Genomic DNA, 14,421 nt, shown 5'->3' with positions numbered 1-14,421 from the left:
CCAAGTCCGGATAGCAGCAGTGGGAGCGGAGGATGTCGCGAATAGCAGTTTCCTCCGTGTGTGCTGGCTTGGCGGCGTTCCGTGCGCTGTGCATTTCTTTCGCTGTGGTCAGCTCCACTGGTTCAAGTTGGATGTCGTTCGTCACTGCTGGTGCGTTTCGTGCGCTGTGCGTCTCGTTTTATCTAGGAAACTCCCCTATAATTGGTGTGCGGTCGTTCGCCACATATGGTGCATTGCGGGCGCCATGCGTCTTGCTCGCTTGTCGTGGCCATATCAACCAATCCGGATGTGATGTCGTTGGTTGCGTGGACCGGCGCCGGGACAGCACGTGCGGAAAATGTACGTACTGGCTCCGCAGCGTTCCGTGCTCTCAGCGTTCCGTTCGTGTACGTCTGTACCGGAAGAGCGGGTGCCAGGAACGTGGTCCCGTCTTTCTTGTGCGCGCTGCGTACGTTGCGCGTCTCGTTGCTCGTTGCTGGAACGACCTGCGCGTGGGCGATATAGCGCGTTGGCGATGTAGCAGAGAAACGTGTGTTCGTGATCTCGCCAGAAATGCACTGACCCTCGATGCGTTTCCGTAATCGTGGCGATTACCTGGGAGATGTCCGGTGTATCACGCGATCACAGTTTTGCATGCGTCGTCTCGTTCGTGTGCGTGCCGCCGTGCATTCTGCCTGTGTCCGGAGCCCGGCAGTCCAGGCACCGTGGGAAACGTGCGGCCGGCTTTCGCCAGTTGTCTGTGAAAACTTTCCCGTTCATCACGCAGCCTCCTGCTCTCAAACAGCACCACTGGCAGGGTCCTCTGCCGTTTGGTGTCGGAGGCAGCCTGAAGTAGCATTCGCACATTCGTTCCTTTGGAGAGATGGCGACGTTCTCCGTTGTCTTCCAGAAGACGCAAGACGATGTCGTCCTTACGGCCAGAGCAAGGTAGCCTTCGCAATCGTAGTGCGCTCACGAACTGCTGTTTCTTCGCAGAGCATAGGACGTAGCGTTCCGTTGAAGTCAGCAGTGTGTCGACCCCTGCTGACATGGAGTTCGTCGGCGCCTCACGTCTGCGTGCCGCACTCTCGTAGTCATGGTGCGGTTCGTCCGCGTCGTTCGTCTGTTTGTCCGTTCGTCTTCCAGTGGCCTAAAATCCTGATCCTGTCGACTGGAACATCTTAGCTGGGTCGGGGCACGAATGAAAAGCTAAACAGAAAAAAATAAAATGTTTAACTAATCAGAAATACTGAGATTACATATACATCAGGACCGAGGAGCCCTGGAAGAAACACGGTGCATTGTCGTAGGGCTTCCCACTGCGCGAAGGCACGTACACGGGAGAGAGCGAAACGGAACTTACGCACTCGCGTTGCGTCTGGTGTCTCCTAGTGTTCTCAGGAATAAAGCACCGGAGTCTGGGGCGCGTCGTGCTCTCATGGGGCTAGGGGCTTCTCGGGGCTGCTGTGACCATAAATTGCGGTTTTCTGCGTGTCTTCTGGCGGCAGCTTTTCTCGTCAGTTTTTGTTTCTCGGATCGTTGAAATTCTCCGAATCATCGGAGCTTACTTACAGTACTCACTTGCACTCAATCTGCACTCACCTGTATTTCCTTGTGCATCATCGGCACTCACATTTGATCGTATTAAAAAATGTTTCTACTATTTTTTTCAAGGAATCAACCACTTGAATTCACTCGCTGAACTCCGTCAATGGAGTCCACTAAGTCACAAAAGTGCAGCGACTACGATTGTGCCCTTGCTGCACTAAAAATGGAATATTAAGAAAAGTTCGGTGGATTGCGGTGCGTTCTAATGTAGTAGTAAACGTGCATTATCGATATCAAATCCACATTTAGCATTATTTTAGACATCATCAGTTTAACAATTAATGGTAAAATTTTCGTCCCCACCAAAACGTTTTCTGAAGGGCAATGATAGTAGATCAGCCGAGACACGCTCACACATAACTTAGAAGGAGCGCCGGCTGCAATTGCAGTGTCAAGAAATCACCCGCCGTCGTGGGTCGTTACCCGGCGTCGTTTTCGACCGCGTCGTAGACCCCCCGTCACAAAATCAAATTTATGGTTCGTCCGTGCTGCGAAAAGCAACTGCATATCAATTCAAAACGCCACATAGCAAAAAGTTTGATTAAGTACATAAAAGACAGAAATCTCTCCCACTGGGACAAACCTGAACAGTCCAGCACTTGGAGCCGTATCCTTAAAGGGCTACTGACACAAAATTTTGAAGGCAGGATAACTTCGGGGATAGATTGGTGTAAACACACATGCATCATCTGCAAAATATCAGCGGCAAATACAGCCAAGAACAAATTTAAAATCAATTTTAAATTGTGCGAAACGCAACCGAGCAGCCAGCGGAGGGCCTCCCGCAATCGACATTCCCTCGATATTTTGTAAATAAACAACATCCATACACGTCACGAGATTGTGTTGGCCACTTCCGCACTGCCGGCGTTTCTCGCCGGCTCGCCGCTCCAATCGGAGGTCGGAGCTTCTGCTTTCGAGCAACGAATGACCCAATCGTTCGCGGCGGAGGCGCGGTGATTTCGTCGGCTCATCCGGCAGCTGGCCGCGATCTAAGTTCCACAGCGATTCCATTCACTCCATTTTTATTGCGTTTTATTAGACTGGACGCGAAAACACGCCGCGGACACCTAAAGCGCACTGAGCGAGCCGCAATGCCGCTGCGCGGGTGGATGGATGGATGTGAACATATATAACTGATATATTACAGAGAGGTAGCTTGGAGGCGAAGTTCACGGCTGCGAAGTGGCGCAGGCCGGTGCAAGTAGCTCGAGCGATAGCCTGTTACTGCTTCACTAAATGGGAACCAAGTCCCAAACATGGCAGCACATATGAGAAAGGAGTTAATGATTCGATGGCGGGTTGCATTAGCAATTGCCGTCTGCATCGCCTACGAGAGCGGTAATCGAATATCCACCGCAGGGCTAAGCCGAACCAGAGTCCTTCAATGCTTTACTGGTCACGAAACTGCTCCGTAATACTCCGTAACTCAATGGGAGAGCTTCATATGCTGTGTTTGGCCGTCGCGCTGTCGCGCCACCATCTCACTGAGGTCACTCCTCGGGCGGCGTTGCGCTGGCTCGAACGGCGGAGACGTGGCGAGTTGTGTTTGGTGTGTGCGGGTAAAAAATGTTATGTGCATCTCGCGCTGTTGTGATGCCACTGAAGTAGTGCAACGACGATGCGGAACACGTGTTGCGTCCCGGGATGTCGTTCCTTGTACAACGACACAACAGAAAATGTTTCCTTGTTCTGTTGACCGAGCAACGGGGGGCAGCGTGAGAAATGGAGGCGCGCCATTCCAAGGCAAGAAACGGGAGATTTCTGCTTCGATTATAAGTGTGTGACAGTGTGTGGGAATGCACTGTGTGTGAGAATGAAAAAAAGCAATGTACCCTTTTGAGAGCATCCTGGACCTAGAATTGCACAAGGCTAACTTAAAGCCGGATTTATGTCAGATAAGTCGGGTGGTAACGGTGCTTCGTTACCTGTTTCCAAACTTCTATTACATTGTGCTCAGGCTCGCGTGTACAAAAAACTTTGAGACGTTCTTGTGCTTTTACTTTTCATATTTCCGCGAATTATCCCTTAGGGTTCGTTTTGTTTGTTTTGTAACCGCGCGTGGCCGGTTCCTATTTTCTTATCTGGCGTTTCAAGCGGAGCGCCCATTTGCTCTTTTTGTCGTACGTCCCGTGGGGCAATGTTGTTTGATATGGAAAGGGTGTCACCTTGTCGCTAACTTGATTTTTTGTTTCTTCGACAATGTTCTCGATCCTATTTCCATGAATCTGAAATTATCAACGTTCCGAGAGTAATGCATGCATAGCAAACGGCACGCAACTCACTTTATCGACGTTCATCTGTGCACGTCATGCGGACTGCTTCTTCGACGTTTGTGTTTCATTCTAGTCTTTTGTAGAGCAGGAGCTCGCTTTCATAAACTTCGCTCAGAAAAGCTTTGCGTCGTTCTTGGCTACGTGGCAATATTTTGTTTCCTCCGTGTACTGGACATCGCAGCGCGAAAAAATAAATTTTACCACGCTGGACCACGCTCTTTTGTCACCCTTCGTAATATTGAAATTGTTTTGTTGCGTGATAAAATCAGTTTTCTTGTTCTTTTTTCGCTTCCTTTTTTGCAAGCGTGGAAGCGGAAAGACACACGGTGCAACGTATATCTCTTCGTGTTTTGATCCTTCGCGTTTCTGCAGCGTTTTTAGATGTTCTCAGGAATGTAGCAATTCATCAAAACGACAATACTATTGGGCTATCTCTTTTAGCGTTCTGTGCATTCCAGAGCAATCAACAGTTCATTAAGCGGAGTCTGAGCGACGCGTACTTGGTTTCTTTCAGTTTTTTTAATTGTATTATCGATAGGCCCGCAGCAGTCCGGGACTACGGAGCTACAGTGTGTGTGGTATTTACAACTTTTGCTTTAAGAAACGAAGCAATAGAGATTGAAAAATCCGTAAACATGACGGCGCAGCGCTTGTGCCAGAGGACGCAGAAGCCGTTGTCGTTCACGGCCGAAGGGCCGAAGTCTACGCTAATTCACTTCGAAAAATAAAACCCCATTGAAGACAGGTGATATACACAATGACTGGACTATTCATCGCTAACTACTGCGAAAAAAGCACACCTAATCAGCGCGCAAACACCAAAAGCAGCGAGCGTTTGCACGCTGTTACGATCGGCGTATTGACATTACGACGCCCGTCTGCAATGCTATCGGGTTCAGTCACCCAACGCTTCCGTCGGCCAATTATCGCAAGTTTTCCTCTCCCCTACCCTCATCGATGGGGAGCGACCCGGCTTTGTATGCGACGACGCGGCGGAGAGGGACGCTTCTGCTGGACACAAGGCGCTTTCCGCGGCTTCCCGCCGGCGAGGCAGGGAGGCAGGCAGGGATTTACAAAGACGTGCAGCATTGCTTTTCCGGCGGCAATCGTCAGCGGGGGACTGCTTTGTTGTGGTCCGAGACGCTGCTAATCAACGAATACTCCACGCCGGGTTATCGACCGGGTCCGGGCGTCCTCCCGGCGCTTCAACCATTGCATCATCAGGAGTCAACTGAACATTAACCTGTGCAAAGTGCCATCTCTTTGTGAGTGTGTGGACGTCAGCCGAGGCGCCCCTGATTGGACCATACTGACGTCAGTCGAGGAAAGGGGGAAACGGGGCGGACCCAACCTGGTTATTTAATCTCGTGCGCGCAGGAGCGCAAAACCTTGTTCACTCAGTCAAACGCCATTTAGATATCTGTACATAAAGTTTCTTTCGTCGCCCTACAAGCCCCAATGTTTGCCCCAACTCTGGATCAATGTACGCCACCCGCCGCGGTGGCTCAGTGGCTATGGCGTTGCGCTGCTGAGCACGAGGTCGCGGGTTCAATTCCCGGCCGCGGCGGCCGCTTTTCTGATGGAGGCAAAAAGCAAAAACGCCCGTGTGTACGAGATTTCGGCGCACGATAAAGATCCCCAGCTGGTCAAAATTAATCCGGAGCCCTCCACTACGGCGCGCCTCATCACCTGCGTTGCGTCGGCGCGTTAAACCCTACAATCAATCAATCAATAAATCAACGTACGCCACCACCGGTCACGCTACCAGATCCGCAACAACGCCAAGAGCTGGCTAATATGGCGCACGCGGGGCGGCTGGATGCCCTTCGTGCGGCGGTGACGCCTGTAGTGGCGCCCGCGGTCCCTATAGGCTTCCTGCGCTGCCCAGGGGGCGCTGCGCAAGCGGCTTCCGGGCAGTACAAAGCTGCGCGGGTCCCATAGGGACCGGGCGGCCGTTGTATGGCACCACCGTCGTTTCAGCGAACAGCGCCGCCCGTGGCGAACCGCTCGTCAGTGGAATGCCGGTGGCGGTCAGCGCAGCGTAGTTGTGCATGGCTTTCTGTCGTTTTTCGGCGGTGCGGCTTGCAAACCGTACGTAACCCCACGGGCATTTTTCAGATCGGTAAATCTTGAGCGTGGATGTGACGTTTTAGAGGCAGGCCATGTGTGTTATTTACGCCCATACTCAGTATTTACAAATAGCAGACGACGCTCAATGCTCCAAGCTGGAAGTCAAGCTGGATGTGAAAATTCGTTGCTTCATGCAATTTTTTCATGCCTGCATGCAGTTTCGCGAATCGAGAAGTATATTGCCGCTAAATGCTCCCACAAAGCCGGAGTGTGCAACCGATCTAGGAATGCTGCGGCACTGGCCTTGGGCAGTTGATGACGAAACGGAGTCGACGTCGTGCACAAGCGACAGACAAAGTTGGGGGGTGTCTTCGAAGATTTACCTCAAAACGGACGACGCTTCCGTAACTTCATTACCTACGGCTGAAACGTGTTTAATTTCACAGAAATGCTCTTACTACAGTCATTGGGAATCGTTGATAGAATAAATACCGCATGATAGTAGAACGTTATTGCTTGTCGTGGAGAAGCATTGCTTTACAAGAATTGCAATGGTTGCTGGCTAGTTGGTAAATGGTTTTTCAAAAACCTATTCCTACAGGAGGGTGCCCGAAACCTGTACTCAGCTTCACAACTGATTGCTGCGGTCGGTTTACAAGCTGCCACCTACGATGGAAAAATCATGCACACCTCTGTCTAACCACGATGATGGTTTATCGCAAAGCTCTATCGTATCGGTTTCCTTGGTTGCCTTCTGGATTTAAACTTTGACTAGTTAAGCGTCGAATTTGACCAGCACGCAGTTTGCTCTTTTGATCGCAGCGTCTTTGACTTTGACCATTTCCCATTCGATTTCGCACGAAGAAAGCTTTGTGTTCAACCATCATAATCATTATACGGAGGGCTAGATGATTTTTCTGTTTAATTTTGAACTTCCATGCCCCCTCTCCAAATCTAAACTTTTTCCAGCGTGTCGGAAATGTGTCTGTGGTGGAGGACTCGGGCTCATGCACCCATATTTGAGGCAACTAATCGCGCGTTTTTGGTGTCTTCACCAGGCATTACACAAATTTTTTAGGTACTCTGTAAATAATACTTAAGCATTAAAAAACACCGGCTGACGTTAACACTGCCACATTTTTTTAACTATCGGTACCAGCCTTTATTCTACGCAGGTGGTAAAACGGGACGGAGAGGAGGGATGGTTTGTAGCTTGGACTTTTGAGTTGGTAAATAACTTTGGCTCTTGATAAAATGACCACCACAAACGTGGGATTTCCACTCCAGATTTCAGGCTCCCATGCTGTCACAGTGTCGCTCACCAAAACCGAAGGTACAAACCTTATGGTTACAGAAAGTGTAAACTACCGCAACATTTCTACGGATACACGGTAATCCATCTCGTATGCAGGTGCCTTTCTATTTAAATCACACATATCGAGGTATCCCAGCGCTAAGCTGGCGTGGAAACCGTAGTCATTGGAACCGTAGTCATTGAATTCTAATATTGTTAATAGTTTTATTCCTACTCAGATCGCGCGGAGCCAGGCGCAGAGCGCTGCGGAAAGCGCTCGTGTCAATGTAACCCTTCCCCAACTTTACAAGCATCCAATAAGTTTGCGTAGCCATTAGTGCATTTAAGAAGAAAATAATACTAATAATAGTAGTTTTATTCGTACTCAGAACGGGTGGAGCCAAGCGCAGATCGCTGCAAAAAGCGCTCATGCCATTGCAGCCGATACCCAACTTTAGACGCGTCCGACAAGTTTACGTAGTCATTACTGCATCTGGAACCCAACACAGCTGTCTAGACTTCGTTTCATCCACATGTCTGCTCACAACGCCACCAAAACGTACAAAGCACCGAAGCAAACACGACAAAAACAACGGGAGGCTGTGTAGTCCAATGCACCGGCTCATTCCACTGACGAGTGGAGCGCCGAGTGGTGGCGCCACCCGTCCAGCTGCCCGGTCCGTATAGGATCCCGTGTTGACAGAAGCAAAATGAGCTCGACGCTCCCGATTATTTCGCAACGTGGTCACCAGCTCATCCCCGACGCGTCCGATCTATTTCAGCGATCAACTTGGTATTAGGGGAAAAAGCTTTGCAGCGCTAAACACGTTTACAGCACCGTGACGGCGTCTGCTACTCGCAGGTTCACCGATCGATGGTCGTACGAATGAAATTTTAAGTGAAATTTCTAGTTTAAACTAATACTCTAGGTGACAGACTTCCCAAAAACAGCCGATCAAAAAAGAAGAGTGACGCAATTGGCGATGATCGCGCTTTAAAGAGCCAGCGAGTCCGACGGACCGCAGGCTCGCCTGCTGCGGTGCGCCGCTCTTTTGCGTACCTGCACACTACGCGTGCACTTTCATTAAACAGTGCTCGTTTGCGTCGCCGTTACGAATACATGGTGCAGCGTTAGCTTGCCGTTTTGTTGCGTTTCTCAGTGACAAAATGCCGCGACCGTCAGAAGCGTGAAATCTGTTTTGCGATTCCCAAATTAGTGGCCGTAAAACAAAGTGGTCGGGCGAACTAAGAGGCCGCTCGCTTTCCTTGTTTGCTCTCACTTTACTTAATTACGCTCTTGCAGAATACATTCCCAGTTCGCACTTAATAGCCTAGAATGAGGGTCAGCAACGGCCGAGTTCCATGCAGCCGACACGGCGGAGGGCCGGACGGCAAATCGGGTGGGAGAAGGAGGGGGGATTTGAATGCAAAAAGAAAAAAAATCAGCGAATTTTTAATAATATTTGACAGTAATCTGGCGAAGTGTGAAGATGAGGGGGCAATTCAACTGGAGGACGCCAATTTTCAGTTCTTGTCTCCCTGTGTAACTCCATTTGAAGTCAAAACTGGCATGTCGGCGTTCAGATTCGACGACCCCTGCACTAGAAAACCAACAGTCAGTGGGGCTCTTCGATTTACAGTCTCGGACTCACCGCGGATAGTCCGCGGGTAGTCCGCGGATTCCCCGAAGCCATAGGGATACATGGGAAAATCGAATGCCGGACTGCTTCTCGGGGAGTCCGCGGTGAGTCCGACACTGTAAATCGAAGAGCCCCATTGATGATCGTATGTACATATTCGGGGACTCACGCCGTGTATGCGGCTGTGTTATGTGATGTTACAGAAGTACACATCTCTGCAGGCAGCGGGCGTGTGATTTGGTGCATGTTTTGCGTCCTTTAATAGCGCTTAATTTCTTTATTTGGCGTAATTGCCCCACCTACTCGCTAGTATACATGTACCCTTCCGTTCGTAAATCGTGCGGCGTAAAACGTTACGCAAGAATCATTTAGTTTGCGAAAATACAAAACAAAATTCCCACTCGTTTCAAAGGCGGTGCCAGGCCAGCAGTGTCAGCTGAGTCGGCTGCGCAATTCTTGCGTTCGCTTGCATGCTCCCGCTGAAGCAACCTTTTGCAGTTACCTCAGGATATAGGATGAGCAGCGTTCCGTGTTTATGCTACTCGTGAACTTTCCTTTGTCCACCGCACGCAAGAACAAAAAACTGTAACTTTCGTCAAACAGTTAAACCACAGGACCTGGCGGTACTGTCCCACGCCGCGACCACCGCGACAGCTCGCTCAAAAAAAAGCCGACAAATCGGCTTCTTTTAGCGGATATTATTTTGTTTAGCCTCTGCAACTACTTTAACGGCTATTTCATACAGTATGCAGTCATTTAAACACTCTACAAAGCGCCACAACCAACTTTCACTCTGGCTTGTAATTGAAAACACATGGAGGGCGGCGAGGGTCGTCTACTTTTGTACTACCCAGAGGCTTCGGCCGTAGGGGCGCTGCATGTCGCCAAAACTCGAGCGCAGGAGGCCTATACGCCTCAAGCTTCGCGATCGCTGCGCCGCCTGCCGCCGCTTCTCCGCGGCGTTGACGGGATTTGCGCTGCGTGGCTGATAGGGGCTCGTGCAGTGTTTTGGTTCTGTTTCGCTTCTTTCCGCCTTTCCGCGCCCTAAAAAATTTGTTATGGTGACGTCTATAGGCAAAGAGTACGTATAGGTCACTTAAAAAGCAGCTGCGTCTTCGTACAGTACGCGATCGCCTGCAAGAGCAACCCGGGGGCGCGGTTCGGCGCGATTCGGCGCCGCTCTTCCGGGCGTCGGCGACGGCAGCAACATATCACACATGTCACCTCCAAAACATCAGGCACAAATGAATTCTACTGTCGCCTCGTTTAGACCTGATACTGGCGTAATGAGATATTAGCTTCATTTTGCAGCGTGGACAACGAATGCGGCTTCTTTTCCAATATATACTGTTGCGGAATTATGGAAGATGAGGAGGGCGACCGCCTACTATCATGGCGATAAGGGGCTAGAGGAGAAAGAAGCTAATAAACCTCGGCCCGGCTCAGCCATGGCTTAGTGTCTGCGTCCCGTTCCATAACATTCTGGTGCCGTGAAACCCGGGAACGACGGACCAGCGGACTTCACGGCGCAGCGCCTTCAAGGTAGTGCGTGGCCTCAGGCACGTCGGTTCTTCTCATTTCGGAGGCCTCACCCTTGAACGGTGCCTGCCATGGTTGCGTGCTGGACACAGACCCCGCACTTAGAACCCGGAGATGAACCCCACCCATCGGAGAGTACGGAACCTTGCTTCGCTGCGCTCTCTGGTTTAGATTACAGGCAGGTCGTGGACCAACTTATCAGTTCGCGGGTCATCCTCCGGGCGGACATAACGGAACTAGCCAACACCACTATTCGGGTCTTGGAATCGTCACCATCGAATATAAGTATGCTCATCGATTTGCACCGTAAGGCAGAACAAAAACAAGACGAACTTCGAAAGCTGGACGGTCATATCCAGAGCCTTCTCGACTTTGACAGTTTTGTCGCAGACTTAGAAGAAGGCGAAGAGTATTCATACGCGATAAGCCGCACGAAGGTTTCGTTAAAGGAACGAATTTCTCAGGCAACGTTGAGGACGTCGTTTACCGCGACGAAGACTTTGTCGCCACCTCAACCGACACAGGATCGTTTCAGACGGGGCACCTCCCTGAAAAGAAACGCGGCCATTGTAGCACTCCCATTCGCAACAAGGGCTGCTTCCGAAACCGCGAGTTCGTCGTGTTCAGCGGAAGAGAACACGGAGCAGCACAGCGCCCCTACATTTGCAACGTCGTCGGTGAACCAGGCCGCGGGATGTAGCAGCAAGACCAAGTTCGACCAAGCAGCCGGCGCCGGGGCATTTCGCCGAAGCGATGACGATACCATCTCAGACTCGGGTGCACCCACGGCCAAACCCAAGAAGCGAACCCGTGTGCGCGAAACATTCCCTCGCACTTCCCCGAGGGGGAGAGTGTGTAAGTGTGAATGCACGGTTGTTGATTGCGCGATTACGGTGGATATCGTGATCTTGGAGTGGAGAGGAGGCGCCCAACACCCGCAGTCACTGAGCGGAGAGAGGAGGAGGAGAGTAGCACCCGCCGTTACGGCGAGGGCTACACGAGCGCCCTCACGCGTCGGAATGCGGAGCGCCCGCTACGCGAGCGATAGCTCTCCCGCCCGAAGTGGAGAGGAGGCGCCCAACACTCCAAGTCACTGAGCGGAGAGAGGAGGAGGAGAGTAGCGCGCGCCCATCTCTTCCCGTTGCTAGGGAAGACGAGGAGGAAGACGAGGAGCGCGCGCACCCGCAGCTGTTGCTATGCGGAATACGGCGGCGGACGATTCAGGCTCGCTTAAGAAGTGCATTCGCACATAAAACTCAGATGAAGTCAACGGATGACAGGTGTCCCGCGTGCAGCGAGAAGACATTCACCCGTGTGCCAGCGTAACGAAACGAGTAGCTCGGCAGTAAGTCTCTGAAGAAGCGAATTCAAGTACCTGAAAGACAAGCGTCCGCTCGACCGCCTGAAAACAGAAAACGAAGATCTATTGCGACGATACAGATGCAAGTGGTTAAAACTCAGCCAGTACGCAGAAAGGAATGTCGAAGGCGAACAGGAAAAGAAAAGGGCACCACTGACCAGAAGGTTCAGGCTGCATTCCGAACACGATTTGTCCATGCTCACTCGAGGACTAACTTTACTGCATCATTTATAATACAGCCCGACCCAAGCAAATCTTGGGGCCCCGTCCTACCCAAGAAAGTATCCAGAAGAAGGCATCGAGCCTCGAAGCATCGATGGAGGGTAAAGCAGGCGCAAACTGCCACCTGTCGTCTTCAAAGGAACGACACTGGACCACCCATCTATGGCAGAACCTATACTAACCTGTTCTGAACTTTCCCAATAGTGTCACCGTCGGGGGTGGGAGTATGTTGCGGAATTATGGAAGACGAGGAAGGCGACCGCCTACTATCATGGCAATTAGGGGCTAGAGGAGAAAGAAGCTAATAAACCTCGGCCCGGCTCAGCCATGGCCTCGCGTCTGCGTCCCATTCCATAACATTCTGGTGCCGTGAAACCCGGGAACCGGCACACGAGCGGATCTACGTCCGACGGCGCAGCGATTCCGAGGCACGCGAGGCTTGCATACCTTCGTACTGCTTTATCCTGAAAGCCTTGCCCTCGGTCACCGCCCCTTTCGGCTCGTGCCCAAGCCCTCCCTTGTACCCTAGGTATTCGAAACCCCAGCGTTTTGCTTCATCGACTGGTGCCATGGACGCTCTTCGTATTCGACGAGATGTCCGGCGAGCGCCGTCTCCGTGACCATGACAGTCCTCGACGCCTTGCTGCGGAGCCAGGCAGCAACGGTCATAGACCGGCAAAATGTCCTCGCCCTCATATTGCATGACCAGGTGAGCCTTCACAAACTCGACGCTCAAGTTCAGGAGAACCTGAAGGATGAAGAGTTTGATGCTGACGTTCTGGAAGCGATCGATTACGACGAGCGTATCTGCGCCCTGCGAACGCGCGTACGCTTCTATGCGAGCCAAGACTCTTCCGCAAGCCCCGTCCTTCAACCTCAGGCGGCCCTGCTCACCACCCGCATCGCAACCTCGACTATGTGCTCGTTCCCCAAGGAGGCCCGGCAGACAATGGTCCCGGGTGTCGTGCCGCCCGTCCGGGAAATGACTGGTGCGGATGTAGAAGAATAGAACAATGACGACGGAGGTGCTGCAGCCTTTCAGGACGCCAAGCAAGACCCTGAGGGGCTCATCCCGGGAGAGCGGCTCCAGTGGCCTCCCAACCCTGGTGTTGCCGGGATTGTCGTGGTGGAGAAATCTCAGGGACCCTGCCGAGACCTCGCCGTCGCTGACGCGACTATCGTTGCCGAGACGTCTGACCGGCCTTGCCACAGCGCTGGCGTCGCCGACACGGCTCTCAACTTCGGAGACGTCACTACAGCCCTTAAGCAACCCCCGATTCGACGACTTGACTACCGCTCTGGAGACGCCTGACCCGTTCTGCCACGGGGCTAGCGTCGATGATGCGACTCTTGTTTTGGATATATCCGAACTTCCCTGTGGCGACCATTACGTCGGCGACGCATCTCTCGTTTGCGCAATCAGTTCAGAAACCCGGTTTCGAGTCGAAGATATTTTCATTGGGTCCAGCAACGAAAACACTATTCGTGCAGAAGATGAACTCGCTTCATGGGATAACGAAGCGCCTGCTTCTCCGACGCACTGTGAGCGAGATTCGACGTCTGAAGAGAGCTTCGGCCGCGATAGTCCAGGCCCGGTGGGGAGGCATCCTCAACAAAAGCTTCGATGGTGACTACCCCTTCTTCTACAAGACCAAGTCGATGCCGGTCGCGCCTATCTACAGTGTTTATAGGTCCGAAGAGGGCGAAGTACCGTGGTTCGCAGAGAAACCGAGTGTGCTTCTGGAACACACCGATTACTTCACGGAACGCCTATCAGAAGTGGGCGCAACGACAGTGCCACTACGCTCGCCGCATGATGTCTGCAAATTTGACCGACCGCAGCAGCTGTTCCCATTCGATCCCGGCGGCTACCTTCTGGCCGAAAACCTTGAGCATGGTCTCTTTTCCCGGGGGCCCATAGGAACACTCGCAGTCTTCAGTTTAGCCCTAAGTAAATTTGACCCAGCAACCCAGCAAGCGCTCGTTGCCCGTGACGCTGGCTATAGACATGTACCGAGATCGACGGCACCGAGACATCCAGCCAAATGCTCCACTGAATCCCCCAGCCGGCCTACAAGCATCGCTACTGTGGAATTATGCGCCGCCGGAAGTCGAACAACTGGTCGTAGTGAGGCCCGGACTTCGCCACTTCGCGTGCAGCTGCCAGCTAGCTCCCAACCAACTTGACGGCGGCGGGAGTATGTTAAGAAATAAAGATGCGCAGGCAGGGGGCGACAGTAGAAGGACAGGAAGAGGAGGATCGGAGGTGCGAACTGCCTCGCTAATAGACTCGATCACCACATCGGAAGCCAGACGCTGGTCTTCTTTCGTTACATATACGTCGCAGAAAAGTATGTTTCGCGGATGCGATTACCCAATCCCGGACGATACCTTATGCCTTTTATAAAAAATAAACCATGCGAAAATGTTCAG

Source organism: Haemaphysalis longicornis, unplaced genomic scaffold (genome assembly GCF_048455015.1).
Source record: "Haemaphysalis longicornis isolate Haplotype H1 unplaced genomic scaffold, Haemaphysalis longicornis Haplotype H1 scaffold_1, whole genome shotgun sequence".
Classification (NCBI taxonomy): Eukaryota; Metazoa; Arthropoda; class Arachnida; order Ixodida; family Ixodidae; genus Haemaphysalis; species Haemaphysalis longicornis.
The sequence above is the reverse complement of the archived record's forward strand: the minus strand, read 5'-3'. Positions refer to the sequence as shown.